Genomic DNA, 23,555 nt, shown 5'->3' with positions numbered 1-23,555 from the left:
GAAGGGAGGAAGGGTGTTTGTGTGTGTGGTGTGCGGGTGGAAAGAGGTGTGTAGTCACAGTATGTAAGGGGTGTGTGTGTGTTTTGTGAAGGGAGAAAGGTGTGTGTGAGGATAACGTGAAGGGAGAAAGGGGTGTATGTGTGTTATGAGAAAGAGATTGTGTGTTGTTGTTGTTGTAGGGGAAGCCAGCCACAGGGTATCACACTCGGGGAGGGGGCTGTCTGCACTAGGCGACGGGGGCGGCGGGGGCGGTGCGGAGGTCCTCCTTTGCTGCCCGTGGGCGGCCGCTCTGTCTCCGCGGCTCCTTCTCCTCCTCCTCCTCCTCCTCGTCGTCGTCCTTCTTCTCTGTTGCTAGCTGCCTCCTCCCTGGCTGCTCCCAACGGCGGCCGCCCCGTTCCCTCTCCGTCTCCGCGGCTCGCGCTCTCCCCAACCGAACGCCGCCTTTCCTCCTCCTCCTCAATCGCTACATTGTTGACATTCGCAGGCTGACATCATCCTCCTCCTCCCGCCGCCGCCGCCACTCGCTCACTCGCTCGCTCTCTTTCGCGCTCGCGCCTGCGTACATACGTACAGCCTTCCCCGCCTTCCCTTCCCGCCCCATTCACACACACAAAACAACGACGTTGCGCTAATAGCGTAGCGCGCGCGCGCGCCCCCTCTCCGCTCTGAGAATAGCCGCCCTCTGCGCCGGAGTTCCTGCTGCCTTTCCCCGCACGCATGCGCACTCAGGGCGACTACCGCGCGCCTCTTCAAAACGCTCTCCTCCTCCTCTTCCCAACCCCCCCCCCATACACACACACTCAAACACACTCATACACTGAGTGTAAAAAACAGACCGTTGGGCGAGTCACGTGCTCTTTCAGCCTCAGAGGATATTGGCAATGGCGAAGCCCCTCTGTCTGAAGGAGCTTGCCAAGGGAACCAGACCCTGAGGGAGGCCATAAGTCAGAAATGACTTTGAAGGCACACAACAGCAACAACCAATGTAGCACACACAACAACAAACAATAAGGGTCGCCATAAGTGAAAAAATGACTTGAAAGCACACAACAACAACAGCTGTAGCACTTAAAGACACACAACAACAACAACAAGAATTGCCATAAGTCAGAAATGACTTGGAGGCACACACACTATAACAACAACAAATGTAGCACTTGAAGGTGCACGACAACAAATAGCAGTGGTAGTCATAAGTAAAAAATGACACGAAGGTCCACAACAACAGCAACAAATGTAGCACTTGAAGACACACAACAGCCAACAATAAGGGTCACCATAAGTTAGAAATAATAATAATAATAATAACTTGGAACGCATACAACAACAACAAGTGTAACACTTGAAGATACACAATAAGTGTCACCATAAGTCAGGAATGACTTGAAGGCACACAACAACAACTGTAGCCCTTGAAGGCACACAACAACAACAAATGTAGCACTTGAAGACACACAACAGCAAACAATAAGGGTTGCCATAATGACTTGAAGGCACGCTACAACAACAGATGTAGCACTTAAAGATGCACAACAACAAACAACAATATGGGTCTTCATAAGTCAGAAATGACTTGAAGGCACACAACAACAACAAGAAATGTAGCATTTGAAGACATACAACAACAACAACAACAAATTTAGCACCTGAAAGTACACAGCAACATCAAATGTAGAGAGCCTTTAGGGCTGAAGGGTGAGGTATAAATACCATAAATAAATAAATAATAAAATGCAGCACTTGAGGACACACAATAACAACCTAAGGATAACCGTAAGTCAGAAATGACTTGAAGGCACACAAAAACAACAAATGTAGCACTTGAAGGCATACAATAACAATCAACAACAAGGGTCACAACAAGTCAGAAATGACTTGAAGGCACACAACAACAACAACAAATGTAGCACTCAAAGGCACACAACAACGTATAGCAGTGGTCACCATAAGTAAAAAATGACACGAAGACACACAACAACAACAAATATAGCATTTGAAGGCACACTACAACAACACTTAGCAGTTGAAGACACACAACAGCAATCAATAAGGGTTACCATAAATCAGAAAGGACTTGAAGGAACAACAACAGCAACAACAAATGTAGTACTTGAAGGCACATAACAACAAGCGATAAGGGTCTCCATAAGTCAGAAAGGACTTGAAGGCACCCAACAACAACAACACATGTAGCACGCAACAAGAAATAGCAATGGTCGCCATAAGTCAGAAAGGACTTGAAGGCACCCAACAACAACAAATATAATACTTGAAGGCACACAACAACAAACAAGGGTCTCCATAAGGAAAAAATGTCTTGGAGTCAAACAACAATAACAACAACATCTTCTGCTTCTCTTGCTCTGGCTCTCTTTTTCTGCTCACGTGGTGGTTATAAGGCATACTGAGAGTTGTAGTCCTTGTGCCCACCCACCAACCCACTATATCTTTCCCATAAGTTCTACAAGTGGGTGAGGGAAACCCATGTGGCCCAAGAGTGCATGAGGTCACTGTTGCCGTGTGTGAAAGGACTGGGGATGTGTAGCTCCTATTCTGCCCTCAGCTGTTTTCTTTTAAAGCTATCCACTAAAATATATCCAGGGGTAGGTGTTTTGGCCATATAGCATGGTACAGTATCCACACAACAGGATAACCATTACTGGACCAATAAAAATACACAAAATACATGTTGCACGCTTTTGAGGTTCCACTGGCTTCTTCATCCAGCCAAGGTGTTAAAAATGACACAAGAGAAAGAAAGAAAACCATTAAGGATGTTAGTCATAGCTTGCAACATGTATAATGTGCATTTTGGTGTTCCCAATAGCGGTAGAGTGGGCCCTTAGCATCCACTGCGGTTTGGCTCCAGTTCCGCCGTGGATACCAAAATCGGTGGATGCTCAAGCCCCATTATATACAATGGCATAGTAAAATGGTGTCCCTTATATAAAATGGCAAAATCAAAGGCCCCATACAGACAGGCCAAAATAAAGCTGCTTCGGGTCACTTTGGAAGTATTCTGTTTAAATGATGCATGCGTCCTAAGAGTCTGGAAGCTGCGCCAAAGCTGCACTCCAGTCCTTAGGATTGGATCATGGCTTTGGTGCGGCTTCCAGACTCTTAGGACCCACACATCATTTAAACAGCATACTTCCAAAGTGGCCCGAAGCAGCTTTATTTTGGCCTGTCTGTATGGGGCCAAAGTTTGCTTTTTGGAATTTATATATTTTCAAGCTGTGGATGTTTGAATCTGGGGATAAAAAAAAAAATCCATGGATAAGAAGGGCAGACTGTATCACTGTTTTGTAGATTTTGGATGGCACTAAAGTACAGTAATTTTAAAAAAAAATGAGTTGAAAATCCCAAAATAACGATTAGTATACGAGATCTTGTAGCACTTTTGATATCTGAGAGAAAGAAGTTGTAGCATAAAGTGTCCTAGATTTAGGAGATTATCAGACCAGGGTTGGGTTGAGATCGGGAATGAAGTGGATGGATGGCTCTCCCATCCTTCTCCCATCCTTGTCCCGATCACATGAAAGTGTTTCAGAGACGTTGCGCTTATTCTCTCATTGAAGTGGAATTGTACTAACATGCACTTCTGTTAATACAAAATGCCAGGACAGTTCCACTTCAGTGGCAGGACAATGACAGGATAAGTGCAACGTCATCTGAAATGCATGATCACAATGTCCGATAAGCACAACTTCATGTGAAAGTCTTTCCCACAATCGTGTGGGAAGGATGTCTAAATCTGCTTTGTCTACAACTTCTTACGCTCTAAGGCAGATGCTGCCACACTGCATAATTAATGCACTTTGACACTGCTTTAACTATCATGGCTCCATCCTATGGTATCCAGGGATGTGTAGTTTGTTCTGGCACCAGAGCTCTCTGCCTGAGAAGGCTAACTAGCTCACAAAACTACAAATCCCAGAATTTTATAGCATTGAACCACTGCAGAAATAATCCTGTTTGACACCACTTTAACTGCCATGGCTTAATGCTAAAGAATCAAGGGAACTGTAGTTTATTGTGGCACTGACAAGGAAGACTAAATGTCTCACAACACTACAATTGCCAGAATCCCCTAGCATTAAGCCCTGGGTGTTGGAGTTGTGTCAAACAGGATTATTTCTGCAGTACAGATACAGTGCAAGTCTACAAAATCTTGTGCTACTACTTCTTTCACAGTCTCAAAGATGCTGAAAGATCCTTTTGCATACTGATATTCCAGACAAATACAGCTATGTGTCTGAATTCCACCCTCAAAATAATGAGATGACGATCAGTAATAACTGATACAAACCCAGAGAAGAATAATATAATATAAAATATATTATAAAAAAGCATGTAGATGGAGTAGAGACAAACAACATGAATAGAAATAAATGATTTGTTAATACATCACCTAGCACAGAATTCTTCTAAAAGGCTATATAAAAACAAGATGACCAGATGTCCTCACTGCAAGAGAGAACAAGGCACTACAAAATGTAGGACATTCAAAGAAAAATGGGGGACTTTTTCAAATAAAAGCTAAAAAGAACACATAACCATAAATTCATGCTTCTTAGCCATGCTCTAAATCAAGAACATTTTGAAATTCCTCCTAGACAGAAAGATGAAACATAGGACATGTGGTGGAAAAGGAGGACATCTGGTCACCCTATGTTAAATATATATGTATAATCATCATCATCATCATCATCATCATCATCATCATCATCATCATCTGCATTGAAAGCTAGAAGAAATATGCATGTTTCTCCAGCTGTGTCTGGGAGTAATGACCGCTCCAAACTCTTACAGCTAAATTTCCATTTAATAAAGAAAGACAATAATAAAGAAAGACAATTTATTTCCCTCCACCTTTTCTAGCATTATTGTTTTTTCCAATGAGTTGTGCCTTCTCATGGTGTGTCCACAATACAACAGCTTAAGTTTTGTCATCTTGTAGTCCAGGGAGATTTCTGCTCTAGAACCCATTTATTTGTCTTTTTGGCTACTATCATACAGTGCCAACAGGTGGCAGGTGCTCTCTTAAAAGAGGCCCTCCTACCCATGAGAAACAGTTTTGTGTGTGCATGCATGCATGGGATCATTTCCTTTGCAACCTGCTCTTCTGAGATGACTCTGAGCAATCTCTTCCTTCCCCTTCTTATCATTATTGCAAGGGGAACACTCTACAAATGACCAATTCACAACAGCAGTAATGTCCTGCTGCAGGGGTTAACTTCACTTAGCTTAGATTTAGGAAACTAATATCACCACTTAAGTGGGTTTGAATCATTCACGTCTTATTTTGTACATACTGTACCATTGAGCTTTGCCTTGAAATGTCAGAGACCTGAGGCAGATCTCTCTTGCTCTTGTTAATCCATTTGGGTTTGCGGAGGGGGGAGGGGGTTGTCTGCTTGTTTTTACCATGACCTGGTGTGAATTACTTTTGGAAGAAACTATATTTGTTTTTGTTTTTTTAAAAAATAACAATGTTGTTGTGTGCCCTTCAACTTGTTTCCAATTAATGGCAACCTATCATGGGATTTTGTTAGCAAGATTTGTTATAGGTTTGCCATGGCCTTCCCCTGCCCAAGGTCCCCCAGTGGGCTTTCATGGCTGAGCTGGAAATCAAACCCTGGTCTCCAGAGTCATAGTCCAAGGGGACGTTTCCACTTGTGATTTAAAACGATTTTAAATACAGCGATTTGTTTTAAAACGACTCAAAATACAGCGAGTGTTATCCCGCTTTTCAAATTGCTTTATTTGTATCGTTTCCATTTACGTAACGTTTTGTTTCGCTGTAATTGACACAGTATCGTTCCCATTCATGGATTTCTGCAATGTACTCTACTTGGGGCAACCCTTATATCAAACTCGGAAGCTGCAAATGGTTCAGAACATGGCAGCCCGGCTCGTCACTGGTGCTCCCAGGACCAGCCATATAACACCGGCATTGAAAGATCTCCATTGGTTGCCTATCCGCTTCCGGGCCCAATATAAGGCGTTGGTTATTACCTATAAAGCCCTAAATGGCTTGGGTCCAGGTTACCTAAAGGATCGCCTCTCCCCGTACATTCCGCCTCGCACCCTCAGGACATCTGGGCAGCAACTACTGAAGGTGCCTGGGGCTAGATTGTCCTCCACCACAAGGAGGACATTTTCCACTGCTGCCCCAGCCCTTTGGAATACGCTGCCCACTGAGCTCCGCTCGACTACCACCCTGGCCCAATTCAGGAAGGATTTGAAGACCTTCCTGTTCCAACAGGTATTCCCCGATTAAAAATCCTGTGGGCCTCCCTCCTCTTTCGTGGCCAAGAGGAAGGGCTTTGGGGCTTTTAGCCTGTGTTTTTTATTATTGTTTATATGTGATGTATTTTGGATTTTATTGTATGTATTGTCGTTTTAAATTTTATACTGTAAGCCGCCCTGATCGAAGGAAGGTGCGGGATATAAATAAAAACTTTATTATTTATTATTATTTATGAATCGATGTATATTTAAACCGGTTTTGTTACTTTTTCGTTCACATTCACTTGTTTCGGTTATGAATGTCATGTCAATCAAAGCGATGTCACCATGACGTCACAATACTTCGGAATAACTTGGATTGATGTAGCCTGTACCTGCATTCCCACTACGGGGACGTTTTTAATTCGTATTAAATTTTGTGGTGTTTTTTTAAAAGAGCCAACGCTTAAGAGTCCTGTAATTTCCGGTCTCTCTTACTTTTGTTATTAGCGCTGATCATATCTAGAAGCATGGATCCTCGCCAGCAGGTTGGCAAGGGAGGGAAAGATGGCGGCGGTGACAGCGGATGGGGACAAAGAAAGGATGACTCCCCCGAGCCAGCCCATCGCGCTCCGCTCCTCCCATCCTGTGGAACCCGAATCAGACGCCGAAATGTTCCCATTTAAATACAGCAATTCTTATATTGGCACAAGGGATAACCCAAGGTAAAACCTACTATTTTTTGCGCCGGTTTATAGGCTTCTGATCCGGTTTAAATGTTTGGATTCGAATAAAATTCGAATCGCTGTGGGAACGATAGAGGATAAATCTAGAACTGTTCTAGAGTTAATTCGGGATTGAGTGAGAACGATACACCCTGGATTCGCTTTGTAAACCGGTGTATAAGCGAGTGGGAACGCCCCCCCCCCAACACTCAAACCACTATGCCACATTGGTTCTCTTTAAATAACAGTGCTAATGATCAACTATATGCAAGTGCAAAGGTACAGTACTTATTGGTGGCTGGAGGAGATTAGGATGAAAGGTAGGACCTGTTACTTTGTTACTTTGTTCACTGATGTGCTGGCTAGGGAATTTGGAGAGTTTAAGTTAAAAAAGTAACTTTTCTGAGCTCTGATTAAGATGTGGCAAAGTTAACAACAATCCACCATCCTCTACAATGGAGAGAAATTTTGCTGGTAAAGGCAGGGCATTTTTTGTCTGTCCACTGTGCCCAAATGGACAGAAAAACACTGCTGCCACTAGGTAGAAATTCCTGAAATGGTCCTGGGATGGGGAGCTGACAGCTTTGGATCCACAGCCTTGCAGATCCTCTGAATGGCTCCAACCACAAATAAGTGGGGTGAGATGTTTTTTTCCACACATTACACACTAGCTGGAACAGAAGGAGTGAATAGAACTTGGAATGTAGTGGTAGATCTCCCCAGGTTCGCTTGGGACTGCTCATAAAACGGAAGGGAAAGCATTGCTGTATTACTGTATCAAGTTTTGTTCCTTGCCATTTTTGGATGGGTTCACTTCAGGCTGCATCCACACTGCAGAAATAACCCAGCTCAACACCAATTTAACTGCCATGGCTCAGTGCTATGGAATTCTGGAAATCGTCGTTTTGTGAAACATTTAGCCTTCTCTGTCAGAGAGCTCCAATGCCACAACAAATTACAACCCCCAGAATTCCATAGCATTGAGCCATAGCAGTGTTGAACTGGATTATTTCTGCAGTGTGAATGCAGCCAAAAATGACAGGCAGAGCACTATTGTATGAGGACGTGGGAAATTGCTTACTTAGGACAACACCCTTGTGGTTTAGATGGGATCCAAAGTACAACTAATCTAGTTATTTGGCTACCATTTGCCTGTGCATCTGAAACAACATCTCTCCATGTAACTTCCCATCCCCTTAAAGGCAGGGGAGTCAAAAATACTACTAGATTCACCAAACCAAAGAGCCAGCATAGTGTAGTAGTTTGAGTGTTAGACCAGGACCTAGAAGACCAGAGTTCAAATCCTTCCTCAGTCACAGAAGCACCCTCAACAAGTCATACTCTCTTAGAGGTGAGCAATGGAAGAGCTTCTCAGAATTAATCTGGCCAAGAAAGCTCTGTGATAGGGTTTCCAAAAGATGGCTTTGATTTCAAGGCATGCAGCAACAAAATACGAAGCTTAGGAGCACAGCTGAAGCAAATTCTTTGGTTCTAGGCTACTGAATTTTTGTGAGTTTGAAAGGCCATAAGCTATGTGTCTTTTAAAACTGCAATTTCATTTAACTTGAAGGTTTCCCCCTAATTAATTTCCCCTATGCACCTAATATCTTCTTAAAAGACGCTTATGTACATTTTATTTATTATCATTTATTTTATTCATTTATATCCCGCATTTTCCCCAGTAATGGGACACAATGCTGCTTACAACTTATTACAAATAGCACAGATTAAAAACTATATAAAAAATCTGTAAAAAGTATAAATATAAAAGATGGTTTAAAAACAATTAAATAACCCATAAAGTTAAAACCATTAAAAATGACTGAAAAAAAATTAAATTAAAAAAATTAATTAAAATTTTTAAAGATGGAATTTAAATCTGAACAACTCAGTTTATTCCATGTTAAACTGATAAAATGTAGTTGTTGGAGTTAAAGATATCAGCTGTCTTCAGTGACAACCCATTTCCTACTGTGTGCCTCCAGTTTGTAAACTGTTCTTTCTGTTCTTTAAATCTTCTTAAAATATAATTACATAATTCTAAAATGGAACTCAAGCCTGAATGTTGTGTTTATTCTGGTAGGCACTGGAAAATTATGTTTGAGAAGGCTTTTAAGATTTGTTCAGGTTTACAGCTGTATCAACCTCAGATCAAAATATTCCAAGGAGGAGTTTTTAATGAACTAACACAAACTGAAATTGAACAGGATTAAGGCTGCAATTCTAGACTGATGTGCATGGTGGTAAGAGCCACTGAACTCAATGGAGCTTATTTCTGATCAGATGTGTAGAGCATTGCACTATTAGGCACTCACAGAAAATCTTTTTAAAAGTCTCCATCTGGATCTTTATTCCACACCACCTTTGTATTCACCTTTGTTCTTCCCATCCTTTGACAGCATAGCAGACAATTTGCTGACTTTATTGTTGCAATAGCATGAAGGAGGTTTTTTTTCCCTTTTTGGTTGTTGTTGTTCCAGTGATGAGTCATGCAGGATGTAGCAGATGGCATAAAAATTGAAGCCACAAAGATATGAAAATATACTAATGAGGCTGAGGCAGAAGATTGGTGTAATGAGGCTGAGTGAGGGAAAGCCAATAAAAATGATGTAGGTCAGTGGAAGGAGGAAATCCAGCAGGCACAGCGAGGCTGGACTTGTGCTGGCAATTTCAGAGAAAGAAAGAGAATGAAGTGGGGAGGCAAGCAGAAATAAGAAGTGAAAGACCCCCACACACACACACACAAACGCACATGCATAGCATGGCTGCAGACAATCTAAAAGACACTTCGAAACAAGGCACTCATACCAAAGAGCAATTTATGATTTGTACAGCCAAAATATTCTTGAAGGACCTGATTTTTTTGCAATGGAAAAAACTATGAGGATCATAAACGGCATTATGAAAACATTGGTTAATGGCAGAAAGACACTCATTTCTCTTAAGATGTACTATATATCTGTATAAACTGAGCAGGTGTGCTTGTTTTTACATCCTATTTTGCATAGATTGTGACATGCCACGTGAGATTATTGGACAGCTAACAAATTTATGTCTATTCCGTAGGTGGTTCATCTAGCAGAATCCCTCGGAGTTTCAAATTAGCACAGTTACAGTTTCAGATGATCATGCTGCCTAACATTATGACAGTTTGTGTTTACTTTCTCTGATATAAATTAAAGGACACCATTCATTTCCATGGGAGAAAGTAAAGCAAATTAAGATCCAAAACACACCACAGAAATAATCCAGTTTGAGACTACTTTAACTCCCCCGTCTCAGTCCTAGGAAATCCTAGAAACTGTAGTTTATTGTGGCACCAGAGCTCTCAGATAAAGACGGATAAATGTCTCACAGAACTACAGTTCCTATAATTCCTTAGTATTGAGCCAGGGCAGTTAAAGTGGTCTCAAACTGGATTATTTCTTCTGTGTGTTTCAGACTATAGTCAGCTAGATGGACACATTGGGTGGGCAAAGCTTGTTTCTTGTCCCTGATATTGTGGCCAAACCACCATGGTCAAGAAAGAAAAAAGTTTCAAATCCCCTTATCTATGTCCCCAGTTTCAGTACATTTCCTTTCTTCCTTTGAAATGAATGGCCTTTATGACAGAAAGCAAATGAACCAGTCATGGCTTCTTTCCAGTAGACCTTAGGAAAGTTACTGTTTGGAGTTCAGTTCCCAGAATCCCACAGCTGAGGGACTTTTCTAGGTGTACAGTAATCCCCGCCTCAAAAGCAATTTATCCAAGCTCTGTTTTCCTTATAGCGGTATACTTATTGAAGCTGTGTTACATCCGTAACTGAAGTAGCCAGTGGAAGGCATCACTGAAGCATTTTCAGTGTGGGAGAATAGTAAACTAAATACTGTCTTTATGAGAGCCTGTCCCTTCTACCTCTGCAGTTTGAAATAGTCTGTTATGTTTTCTGCTTCTTCCTACACTTCCAGAAGAATTCTTCCCTGAGTATCCCACTATGACAGAAAGACTTAATCCTCTCCCCTTCTGTTACATGAGGGCAGGGATTTCAGTGGATGTGCTTAATGCTAGTGAAATGCTGGGTGACTGTGATTTCACACCCACAGAAAGAAAGCTTTCCGCCTAGAAATGGTCTTTGTAATGTGCTTTTTTTGTGGGTTACTTACATTGCTTCCAAAAATGGCCCTCATACAATTACTATATGATTTTTTTAAAAAAAAACTACAGATGAATTCCATGAACAAAAATATATGCCAAGTAGGCTTATTAAACAGACAAAACCTGGACTGTTTGATTTTGGTTTGTTTTAATTGATATAGTAAGGAACATTGGTAATATCTGTCAGTTTTCCTGAAGTATTTCGTGTTGCTGCAAGCTATGTAAATTAAGCTTCTAAAAAAGAAGAAGTAATGATAAGTGTGTGTGTGTGTATATATGTTCAAATCTTGATTATTTTGTTTTTTAATTCTTCTCATGCAAGTCAGAATGAAAATGTAAGTGTTGGAGTTAAAGGTATCAGCTGTCTTCACTGACAACCCATTTCCTACTGTGTGCCTCCAGTTTGTAAACTGTTCTTTCTGTTTGTTGGCATGTGGTCTAGAGTCACTTTAATCTCTGCTAAGATGGATAAAAAATGTATGAAGCTGGGCCATGGATTGCATCCCCCAGCAGTGCCAGCATTTGAAATTAAGTGGACACGATATGAAGAGATGGGAAACTTATTTTGTAAGCCCCGCTCACTCAAAGTAGCAGTAGCAGCGTATCCTTCAGATAGCTCTTCAACCACTCTTGAAACTGAGCATTTTTAAAATGTGATATGGTATGCTGCCTAGCTTTTGCTTCTTTTTAATTCTGCTGGATTAGTGTAAACCCACTGTGTGAAGCTAAAGTTTTTCGATCAAGGGTGCAGAAAATGTGATCCCTGGGCTGCATATGCCCCCAGGAATCAGCACCATAGAAACATGGAGTTGAAAGTGGCCTTATGAGCCATAGCGTCCAATTCCCTGCTCAATGCAGGGAGCTGCCTTGGGTCCCTATTTGGGAGAAAAGAGGCATAATAAATAAATAAATGTAGCATCTCCAGTGAAAGTATCCACAGCGGTTAGCTCTTTTTGAAAATGTCCAGAGAAAGTGACCCCACCACTTTTCTAGGCAATTGATTCCATTGTCAAATCTCTCTCACTGTCAAGAAGTTCTTTCTAATATTCAACTGAAATCTACTCTTCTGTAATGTAAAATCTTATCGCATTAGAAAAGATGGTCATAAAATTGTGTATTTTGCTGCATTAGAAAAATCCGTTTGAAAAATCATGGTCTCCATGAAGCATCTAAAGTAGTCATGAGTGTGTAATGAGTGTGCAACTCTATTTTGTTGCAGTGGCATCACTAGGGTTGGTGTCATCCAGTGTGGTAACTCATGGTGTCACCCCCACCATTGACCTCCTCCCATAGAACACCATACCAACTCCTTAGTAATGTTTTTTGTACTAATGTTATTCATAAATTGTAATTTCCACATACAGTCATCCCTTCATATCTGTGGGAGATCTGTTCTGGGACTCCCCCCCCCCCCGCCATAACAAAAAAATGCAGGACCTTAAGTCCCATTGTTTCCTATGACATGCACATGGCTACTACCGCAGCTGAGTGTATGCACCTCCATTACAATCAATGGGGCTTGCCGTTCGTGGAAGCTCATATCCACAGATGGCAAAATAAGAAGAGCTCACTGTATCACTGAATGTAATGACAATAGTTGTGATATAAACAAGTAGCAAAATTAAAATTATACTTTTAAAATACAGTATCACACATCCAGCCGAAATGTATTTACATGTACATTGTTTCATGTGCTTAAAGTGAGAATTTTGTAAAATGTGATGTTTTTAAAGAAAATTTAAATGAGTAATTAAGAAAACAACTCCTGATGCCTCTTCTTTCTCTACCTTGCCCCAATCATGCCTTCTCCTCCACTTAGCTCCAGGATTTTAAAAGGACACAGGTGAATGTTACTGCCCATTTCTGCCAAAAAGCAAACATTTAGAGAGCAATTGTATTTCACCCCACCCCCTCAGGGTGTCATCTGGTGTGCCCTAGTTCCCCTAGTGATGCCCTGGGTTGTTGTTGTTATTATTGTGTGCCTTCAAATAATTTCACATTCGTAACTGCCCAACAGGATTCTGGTCAATGTGGATGAGATAGTGGTGCTAGGCATAACTATTGGAAAACATGGTGGGGGTGGGAGAAAACCTAGAAAATCACATTACTTCTGTTGTTCTTTTTGTATGATGTGTTCTCCAAAGTCTTTCCTGTCAATTATATCAGTCAACAATCAACATAGCCCAAGAATCTGTTTGGGAATTTAGAATATCCCTCTGTGTACTAGACCTATTAGTTACAAATGATTTCCAGTACATTCTTTCTGTCTTTCTTTCCCTTCCAAAATATGAACAGTGTCTGTCTAGGCAGCTTCTTTTGTTTAAAGCGTGTAAAGTGCACTGGGCGTTCACTTGGTGGCAATTTTTATAAAAGTGATGACAAAATGTAATTAGTACATCGTCATTATGCAGTGGAATGCTATGTTGCTCAAAAGTGGCTGCAAAGATCCCCCTCCCCACTCCTGTGTGTGTAAATCTGATGCAGCAGTGTTCTATATATAGTTCTGAGCAGCCCACTGCACTCTTTGCAAAGGAAGGTTTCGACATTCTATTCAGCTTCATGCAAAAAGAATAAGAAGAAAAGACTTTCTTATAAAGGAAAAGGTACTCTTCAAACTGATCTAACACAACCAATCTCTGAATTTTCAGCTGTACAATTGATTGTTGGACTGAATATTTTGTCAAACAAGATCAATATATATATTTTAAAAAATGTTTAGAAATCAGTGTTCAAAGTGATAACGTGTAACAATAGGAAAACACTTCAACCGTATTTATCTGTTATATTATGGAACAAACAAATCAAGTTATCTTTTCCTGAAAGGGTTGATTTTTGAGCACATCTTTCATTTTTGCTCTCTAAAGGATAATAAAATTCCTTTAGGGCAAAGATGAGTACATCAAGGCAGCCATGTAGCAAGGCTGGCTTTGTTAGCACATGCCCTTTTGCCTTCATTTCTGATCCGATCTTGCCTTTAATTTCTCAGGAAATACTAATAATTCAAAATCTTTTATTGGACCTACATCATCCATATAAATATATCAAAACACAAAGCACTTTGGACATCAAGTGATTTCTCTGTAAAAACCTGTAAACTGGAGGGAATGAAACTCACAGCTTGACAACAGTGGCAACTTGAAATGGTCTTCATTCATCTCTGCTTAGATTTAAAATGCTGCCTGTATCTTCTTAGGGAGAAGTACAGTTTCCAGATCCATAACAGTGGCAGGCAAATTTCTTGAAGATTAATGAAGAAGTCCTTGGAAATAAAAAGAAACCTTCCCCATTAAACCTGATAAATGGAGGAGAACATCTTTTGTAATAGCGCAAGAACAGAAGAATATCCTTTGTAATAGCACAGTTGCTTGATCTTAATGAGGTGCACCACCAAGGTGGGTAACTTGTGATCCTCTTGATGCTGTTGAACTATAACTCCCATAGCCAATGTAGAGAAATGGTTGGAGTTGTAGTCAAACAAAAGTTGCCCACTCCGATTTATCAGATGGCCAAGCCTGAATTGTGTGAATAGAAAGTTTTGCAGTTTCTGGGACATGCATGGAACAACTACTGTATGCTTTTTGGAATGAATATGTAAACAACTCCCCATTGCTTTCCATACCTACAATCAATCTTTTCATGTCATAATGACCACAATATTGCTTGTTACTATTTCTGTCAGAAATAAATCCTTTTAATCTACAGATGGTTGAGGAAGACATGTTATGTACAGCTGATTTAGAGTGAAGGCTAGACTATTCAGATTTGACTGAACAGAAATATTTTTACTTGACTTCCCCCCATTGAACTAGGCATTTTGATATATATTAAACAAACTCCACTTATTTTTCAAGTACAGCAAAACTTTTGATATAAAGTTATATAACACTGCCTATTGCCCTGGGTCTCTCAGAGATATCTGTGAGGTGAAAAAGACACCAAGGGTGGTTGGATCCATAGGTAAGTTAGGTGAATGCATTTTATCATTGTAAGTACCTTTCAATGAGGTACTTTTGGCAAGTAACAATAAAGAGAATAGCAGAAAACCTCAGTTAGAAGGGGGAGAGATCAGATGCGCAAGAGAAGGTTTTTCTCCCTGGCCTCACCTGCACTGCAGAGATAATGCAGTTTGATACCACTTTAACTGCTATGGCTCAGTGCTATGGAATCCTGGGAATTGTAATTTGTTGTGGTACCAGAGCTCTCTGACAGGGAAGGCTAAATATCTCACAAAACTACATTGTTCAAACTATTATGTCAAACTACATTATTTCTTCAGTGCAGAATGACCCCTGCCTCCCTTATGATATGATGCTGATGGTGTAAGCGGCCTTGCAGCATGGCTCTTTCCCATGTTACTGGAGGTGAGAGTCTCCAGGCAGCATAGGTAGAGCAGAGTTCATCGTCACACCAGCATCACTGAGGCGGGATACAGACGGGCAAAAAGGGGTGTGTTCATGACGTCATGAAGGTATAGCCTTCAGATGGCCCTTACCTGAATGCCGCCATGAAAACGCCGCCCACATGCCGCTTTTCCCCACTTCATCCTGGCTCAGCTCCTGGTTCTCCCTGCATCCCCCCTCCTCCTCCCCCTCCTTCCTGGGGGGCATTGGGAGCTGGAATAGCCTCTGGCTCTTCTCGGGAGAAAGAGGAGGAATTCCACTGGTTTTCACTCCCGCCAGGGAAGAAGGCAGGGAGGGAGGGAGGCTCTGGAAGGGCAGTGGGCGAGAGGCTACAATGAGTGCCCAGGCACCAGGAGCTCCTCGCTCTCCCTCCTCTCTGGCTCCACTGCTTCCATATGGGCAAGGCAGGCACACGTGTCGGCCCTTCCAAGGCACACACACAACCCAGGCCCTCCCTGGCTCCCAGCTGCCCTGCCTGCCACTCCCCACCTTGCCTTCGCCTCCTTTGCCCACTCACCAAGGCAGCACCGGATCCTGCCTGTGTGTGCCTTGGAAGGGCCGACTTGCGTGCCATGGACATGGGGTTTTCTTGTTAAGCCCCAAGACAGCCACCCTTCCCTCCTGTGGAAATGACAGCTGGAGCATGCACAGAAAAGGTATTTTGGGGTGGCAATGGAGATTTATCCACTTTCATTTGATGATACAATGCGAATTGGGGCCTCTTTAATGTGGATTTAAATTCTTGTTGTGCTTGTGTATGATAACAATTCACAAATGGAATTGCTCCTCCAGGATGCCACCATTTTAGCCATTTTTGGGATGGAGGGATATAGGCTCATCGTGTGAAAAAGTCCTTGATCTTAGCAAAAGGATTGTAGCATTCACATGAGTCCTAATATTAAATGATCAAAGGTGAAATGACTTGCTGAATTTAACTTTAAATTGAAGCAAAGCGATTCTCTTCCAAGAAAAGAGATATGATTTTGAATTACCAACCTTGTTCCAGATAATAAAAAAGTCAAACGTTGCACAAATTATTCTAAGTAAACACAGAGGTGATTGAAGGAAACCTTTGATACATCCTGCAATGCTTATGTTAACAACCTTTCCTGAATTGATAAGAACTAAGCTGGTTACAAAAGAGGCAAAGAAGCTAAACTATTAATCAAGTGGCCCTTTCATTAGTGCTAGAATTGGGAAGATGTCAGTAGGATGTGTCATTCTTTAAGAGGCTAAATAAAAAGTGATTCTCTCTGTACCTGAAGGGCAAAAAGGGGAAAAAAAGTTTATTGAAATAATCTCTTTTGTTGCATCCCATTAAAATATTATTAGGACAGCACAGAGAAAGAGTTGGCGGGAAAACAAAGACAGGGATTAATTCTAGGCATTCAAGTAGGGGCAAGTTCATTTTTATAGTATTATGAGCAAGAACGATCCATTGAGATAGCTGTGTATATGCATCTTTTGAATTTCAGTGATGCATTTATATATAGAATGCCTGCCTCTCTCTCTCTCTCTCTCCCCCTCCCCCCTCTCTCTTCTGTCTGTACACACACACACCCCACATCCATATATCCATTTGACTTGCATACTATAGATCTGTTGGAACTATTTTACCAGCAGAAAGGGGATCAGCAAGACACTGATCTATTTGTTATCATTTTTATAGTATTTTACGTACTGTATTTTCCTGCAAACAAGATTATCCATAATCTTGTGGACATTTGCTGTCAAAAGTAGCTTTTCCAACTTCTGGGCTCCAGTATGTCTGCAACGCAGTTCTGGAGGAATTAGAAGAGACTGTGAGCCAACAGGATGATATTCAAACAGTCAGTGGAATCAGGGAGACACAAGGCAGAAAAGAATCCTTAGCAGAGGCACATTTTCACATAGATATGAATAGTGGTCACTCAGTTTTATGGGATAAAGTAAAGGACAGCATACAAGAGATTTTTTCGTGGCTGGAGTATGATGGCATGATAAGCAGCTGATGTTCTGTGCTTTCAAGTCAATGCCAAGTAATGGCAACCCTCTTCCAGGACTGTCTTGGCAAGTTTTGCTCAAAGTAGGTTTAGCCATCGCCTTCCTCTGAGGCTGAGAAAGGGTAAATTGCCCAAAGTAATCCAATGAGTTTCAATGGACAACCAGGGATTTGAACACTTGTTTCCTAGAGCCCCATGTACCATGCTTTTTACCCTTTTACTCCCATCTCAGTGGGTGGTCAATATGCTCGGGCATTTTATCCAGAATTTGAACGTGCTGATCTCAGCTGCTAAAATGGACACAGTGCTTTAGAAGGTGCTTTTAAAGTTCAGTCTAAAATCTGAAACAGATTAACTACTCCACTGACAGGGAAACCACCAGCTGCCACTAGGAGCAAGTTTTCCAATATCTGAAGCAACCCTTTCTGCAAGCTTTGTGTAGAAAGAATTGCTTCATATATTGTCTAGGGATGTACATTCAAATATCTGAGTGGGTGCTTCTATCTTTCTGTCCTCTCTCCTATCTTCTGCCCACTTGTATGACTTCTGTCATTTTCTCCGAACTGTAGATAGAATACTACCTTGAACATCTATTGAACAATAGGCATCGGCATTAATTTTCACCCAGCCTTTTCTACTGCTAATTTTCATCCAGCAGTTCTGCCAGCTGGAGGTTTAATGACAACATTGCCAAGTGTTAGTATGGCACACTCTTTATTTAAACAAACCTTTTCTTACACATTCCCACAACAGGAAGCAGATTGTTCACAGTGTTTAGAATTTACTATGCTCTGCCTATTGTTACGGTGACACATCATCACCTATGTTATTTGTTCCATCTCTTTTCATTGTTTGTATGTGTAAGAGAAAAAGAGAGAGCGAGGGAGGGAATGTCTGTTGTTTGCTCAAAAGTACTGTTTGTTTTTTATGGCAGAAATGAAAAATGGGAAGGAAGAAGGGTGCTGTGATTACTGTAAATACAGAAAAGAAACTAGGAAATCCAAAAGCTGCTAAAGGATAAAGAATACCTGGAAGAGATTAATCCAGAGACACTGCACACATGAAGACATTTATCATCTCATGGTAAAAAGCACTGGACTGAATTTGGACTACTGACTCCACTTAAAAATGTGACGTGGCTTGTACTGGTTTAATGGATTAAGAGTCTTGGACTAGAATTGCACAGACCCAGCTTCAAGGTCCAACTCAGCTTGCTGGTGACCTTGGCCTAGTCACAGCCTCTCACCACCTTCTGGGGATGTTGTGAGGATAAAAACCAGTCAAGAGATCCTTGATACATAACTGCTTGGAGGAAAGCACAACACATATATAATTCCCTTGAAACAGAACCAATGACATCAAGTGCCAACTGGGATTATGTGGAAACTGATGCCTAGACTATAAAGCCAAGAAAAATATCAAAATGACACTCCTGGAGATCTAGGGGTTCCATGGCAATTACCTGAGATTTCAGCCTGCACCCAGAGACCTGGCAAGCCTACCACTGGGTGCACCTGTGAGGGTTATGGGACCAAGAAAAGAGCCTCATCTGAAGATATTAGAGTCTATACTCTGACATATCATATGGGAGAAAATGGTCCTTCATATATACTGAATCCAAGAAAAACTCTTGCTTTCATGTTCCAAATGAATGCATACATTAGTTTATTTGTAATATTGGGTAAACCATTTAGCTGCTGCATGCCTCAGACAGTTGTCAATGCTGTAAATTCCCCAGTCTTCTCAAACCTCTTCTTCCTCTGAAGCTGCATGGACCAGCAAGAAGATATATATTTTTTCAGTCAGGCACGCCAGACTTTAAAGGAAGATTTCTGCAGAAAATCAGAAAGCAAATTCTTTTTCTACCTTTCATGAAAAGCTATGAAGGCTTTTTTTAATGGCTTATATGCTAGGAAGTAGGTTAGAGATCTGAGTAATATAAATAATAAATTATGAACAGTCTTCATGAAGCTGTAATTTTATGGTGAAATTCCATGTTACATTCATATGCTTGGGGGGGGGGGGAGCCCAACAACAGCTTTTTCTGTGGAAACGCAGAATTGGCACATAGCATCTGTAAGCAGACAAGCTGCTAAGGTGAGGAAATGGGTAATGGTGGGCTCTTCATCTCCCACCCTCCCCATGAAAAACTTTACTGGATGAGACTAAGAGAGAACTTCAATATATACTCTGGGAAGTATCAGAGTTGTATTGTGTGTGTGTGTGTGTGTGTGTGTGTGTATTCCCAAGTTCTTCTTCTCCTCATTTAGTGTTCTGCTTCCCCATAGATGGCCAAATAAGATGCCCTTGAGACCTTGAGAGCAGCACATGCAGGTGCAGCTATTCTTCTGCTCTGGACTGGTATGCAGAAGCATGGTGCCTGTGACTTGTCTCTTTCCTTCCCCAAATCCTCTCTCTTTCTTATAGGCATATGTGTGTTACGTGTCATTGCATCCCAACCAGACTATTGTTTGTTTGTGAATGAAATCTGTACCCACCTAGTATTATATTTTCTTCACTACGTTAGAGAAAGGGACACAGAAGATAATGACTGATAGTGTAATAGGAGATGTACAGGTATGAATAAAGAAGCCAGAAGCTAGAAATAAGTATGTAGCATCTAATAACAAGCAACACTAAAAAGTTGTCTCACCATCTTCCCAAGTTATATCTTGCTGTGAGCTGGAGGGGAGGAAAAGCTTGGAAAGCTTGCAAAGATATGTTTTGGATTCTAAATCCAATTTCTTGTCCCAACTAGAGTAAAGCCATTCAGTCAGTGGGATGTATATGTGTGTTGACTTGCCACTCAGTAGTTGATACAGAGGTCTACTCAAACTGGGCAAGCAACTGGATAGAGACCTTGGCCTACAACTTTGTAAATTTACCAGTGGCAGCGTGGGGTAATAACATCATGTCACAAGGTGGAAAAATCACTCTTGGTTTTAGTATGACCAACCTGTGGGGGTGACGCTTAGGACCATGGATAGAATTTAGAATAGACTGAGCAGGTCCTGACATGGAAGCCACTAGTTGCCCTTGCCAACCAGGACAGCCAGTGAGCATGTTGGCTGCAGATTATTGCAGCTGTAAAATCTAAGTTGCTCCAGCTCTGAGGAATCCAGTGAATTGTCTTACACTCCAGTATAGAAATCATAGTATAAATGAAATGGCAGTGAGGATATTAGCTCTGTACCTGGCCCCAAGAATTCACAGTGCCACTCATACAAATGACAAATAGCTGCAGACAGGAGTTATTTGGTTTGACAAAGGTAGTTATATATCTTTGCTGTCACAGTCTTGCACAGATGGAACCATTTTAACATAGGCAACATTTACTAATGCAAACTGAGAACTAAAAGATATAAACTCTATGTGTATGTCTGTGTGTCTGAGGTGATGAAAATATAATTTCAGTTTTTGTGAGCTTTAATTAGATCAGGGGTTAAGTTGGTGCTGAGTTCCTGTCTGCTGTACAAAAGGAAGTACAGTCGTCCCTTCCCTTATGTGGGAGATCCATTCCGGACCCCTCTGCATAAGAGAAAAAATGTGGATGCTCAAGCCCCATTCATGTGAATGGGGCCTGTGCCTGCAGCAGCATGAGGTGCATGGTGGGCAAACTGTATCAGAGTGGAGAGGGGATTATTCAAGCAGAATAATCAAACTGGCAAGGCTGAAGCTGAAGAACAACCAGTTCTATGCTCACCTACCCATCCTCTAGCTTTAACAGAGAAAAGAAATAAGCTTAGAGGGGATACAGACTGGTAGACAGGGGCGGCGAGACACCCAGGAGGAAGTAAGATAATGTTTTCAAAGGGAAAAAAATTCAGGAGGAAAACATCTGATAGAAATTACGATACATAGTGATTTCAGATTCAAGTGATTCTGATGACTTTATCACATGGAGGGGTGGGATTGAGGGCTTAAAGAGTCAATATCCCAGGAAAATTGCATGATCGCAGTGAAGATTTTCACACACATTAATTAACAAGCACTTATCCCGGGGATAACCAAGGAATAACCAACAACAAATCATCCACATAATACCATGAATGATTTGTTGCTTGTTATTCCCTGGTTATTCCCAGGATAAGTGCTCTTTAATCACAACATTGTGTGAAAATCTTCACCGCGATTGTGCGATTTTCCTGGAATATTGACTCTTTAAACCCCCTATTTTCCCCAATTTTCCCCATATGATAAAGTCAAGAGTTTGCTACTCAAATTGAAAAGTACATTGTGTCAGTCAGAAATGGCCATCATTCATTTAAATGTCAGTTATTTCAACTCCAGTGGTATTTCTGTGGGAAACACTGAGACATCTGGAAGTATATGAAGATCACATCTGATAACTTTTGCCAATACCAATAATGCCAAACTAAAGATCCATTTGTAATTCACACAAATGGCTAAGACAGGTTTGGAAGAAATCTGAAATTATATATGTACAAATATGGTTCAGGGCAGAGGGGAAAAAGATCATCCGGTAATCCCTTTAAGGAAGACATTGCTCTTTCCTATGTTATATGAAAATAAATTTTAGTAAAACCAAATTAAAGTATTTGATTTTTCAGACTTTTTTCTTTCCCCCATCTTTTCTTTTCTTTTCTTTTTTTACAATATAATTTCTATGTCTGCCAAATTTTCTTTTAACACTAACAAAAATCTGAACATGAAGTCCACCCCCCAAATTATACCTGCATAATAAGGCCTTTCTTCTATTTGAAAGAAGATAGAGTGTCTTTCCTTGAACTGTTATTCTGTTCTCTTTTTTATGCGACTAGATTCTCGTGTGGCTGAACATTACTTGAAGGCTGATGTTGAGAATTTCCTGAAGAAATTTCATGCTTCATTACTTCCTTTTATGAGAGCTGCAAAATAAATTGCTGTAATGTCAGCTAATGTGATTAAAACTGTTCACATTTTTAATAAAGAAATCCCTGCTCAGATTTGTTGAACTCTTCCAAAAATACTTTTTGCAACTACTTGTCAGTCTCCATTCTCACTGAGATATTATACAGGTATTACTGTGTTGGACAAAGGAAAAGTTGTCTCTAACGAGTAAGTGACTGAGGCTGCTTCTGCACTGCAGAAATAATCCAGTTTGGGACCACTTTAACTGTCATGGCCCAAAGATATGTAATTCTAGAAACTGTAGTTTTATAAGATGTTTAGCCTTCTCTATTCAGAGTGCTCTGGTGACACAACGAACTACAATTTCCAATTGAGCAATGGTGTCAAAAGTGGTGTCAAACTGGATTATTTATGCGGTGTGGATGCAGGCTGTTTGACAGAGTGAGGCCTGATGCAGACAGGCCCTTTATGGCATGGCGGCAGTTATACTAGGGTTAGGGACTGCGCAGCAACCGCACGGCCCCAAACTCTAGTATGGAGTGGTGGCGTAACAATGGCGGTGTCCCACATACATGGGTGCCGCTATTGTGATGTAAGCGCTGCGTGGTGTTTGCATGGCACCGCACGGCACTTACATAGAGAGTGCGCCGTTGGCACACTCGTGATGTACGCCCTGCAGCTCAAAAAGAACCCATTTTTCCAGGTTCTTTTTACTCCGGAGGGAAGCGGCGCAGTTTGGCGGCTGCGGCTTCCCTTCAGAGGGAATAGGCTGCCAGCAGGCCTAATTTGGGGAGGCCTGTACTGCACCTGACTTTACATCTGGGGAAGCTTTGTTTTACATGGATGCTGCTTATAAATATGAGGAGAAGTATGTTAGATGATATCTTGATGCAGAGCTTTAAAAAAATGACTTTTTGGGATTACAACACCCAGAATCCTCATGGCAGCATGACCAGCACCTGAATTGACTGGGCAATTCTGAGAGTTTTAAAATATAACCTTTCCAGGCTCTGGGTTTGTGGGTCAGCTGGAATGGAGCAGCTGTAGCAATGCTGGGTTTATCAACTTGTTCTCTATTAGGTATGAACCTGGGGTCATTTCCTATGTGTAGACTTAATTTTCTGTGTGAGATGAGTATACTCTTTTGAGAGGTCCAAGGTGAACCAGTGTCGTATAGTGGTTTGGTTGGTAGACTATGATTGGAGATTCCCAGCTTGGCATGAAACCTACT

The 23,555-nt window shown here is 41.3% G+C and overlaps 1 long non-coding RNA gene across 2 annotated transcripts in view; it reads left to right on the top strand.

Moving 5' to 3' along the window:
• LOC121929109 overlaps positions 1-22,408 on the top strand; it is a 22,951-nt gene extending 543 nt beyond the window's left edge. The window contains exons 2-5 of one of the 2 annotated variants that reach the window (XR_006103613.1): positions 6,742-6,956; positions 14,285-14,483; positions 18,408-19,834; positions 22,255-22,408. This is a non-coding gene — a long non-coding RNA (uncharacterized LOC121929109). Of the gene's footprint in view, positions 1-6,741; positions 6,957-14,284; positions 14,484-18,407; positions 21,378-22,254 lie in introns of those variants that run through there. The other variant, XR_006103611.1, reaches the window with a different exon arrangement.
• Positions 22,409-23,555: the final 1,147 nt, after the last annotated feature.

Source organism: Sceloporus undulatus, chromosome 1 (genome assembly GCF_019175285.1).
Source record: "Sceloporus undulatus isolate JIND9_A2432 ecotype Alabama chromosome 1, SceUnd_v1.1, whole genome shotgun sequence".
Lineage (NCBI taxonomy): Eukaryota > Metazoa > Chordata > Lepidosauria > Squamata > Phrynosomatidae > Sceloporus > Sceloporus undulatus.
Note: the sequence above shows the minus strand (reverse complement) of the source record. Positions and strands in the feature narration are given on the sequence as shown.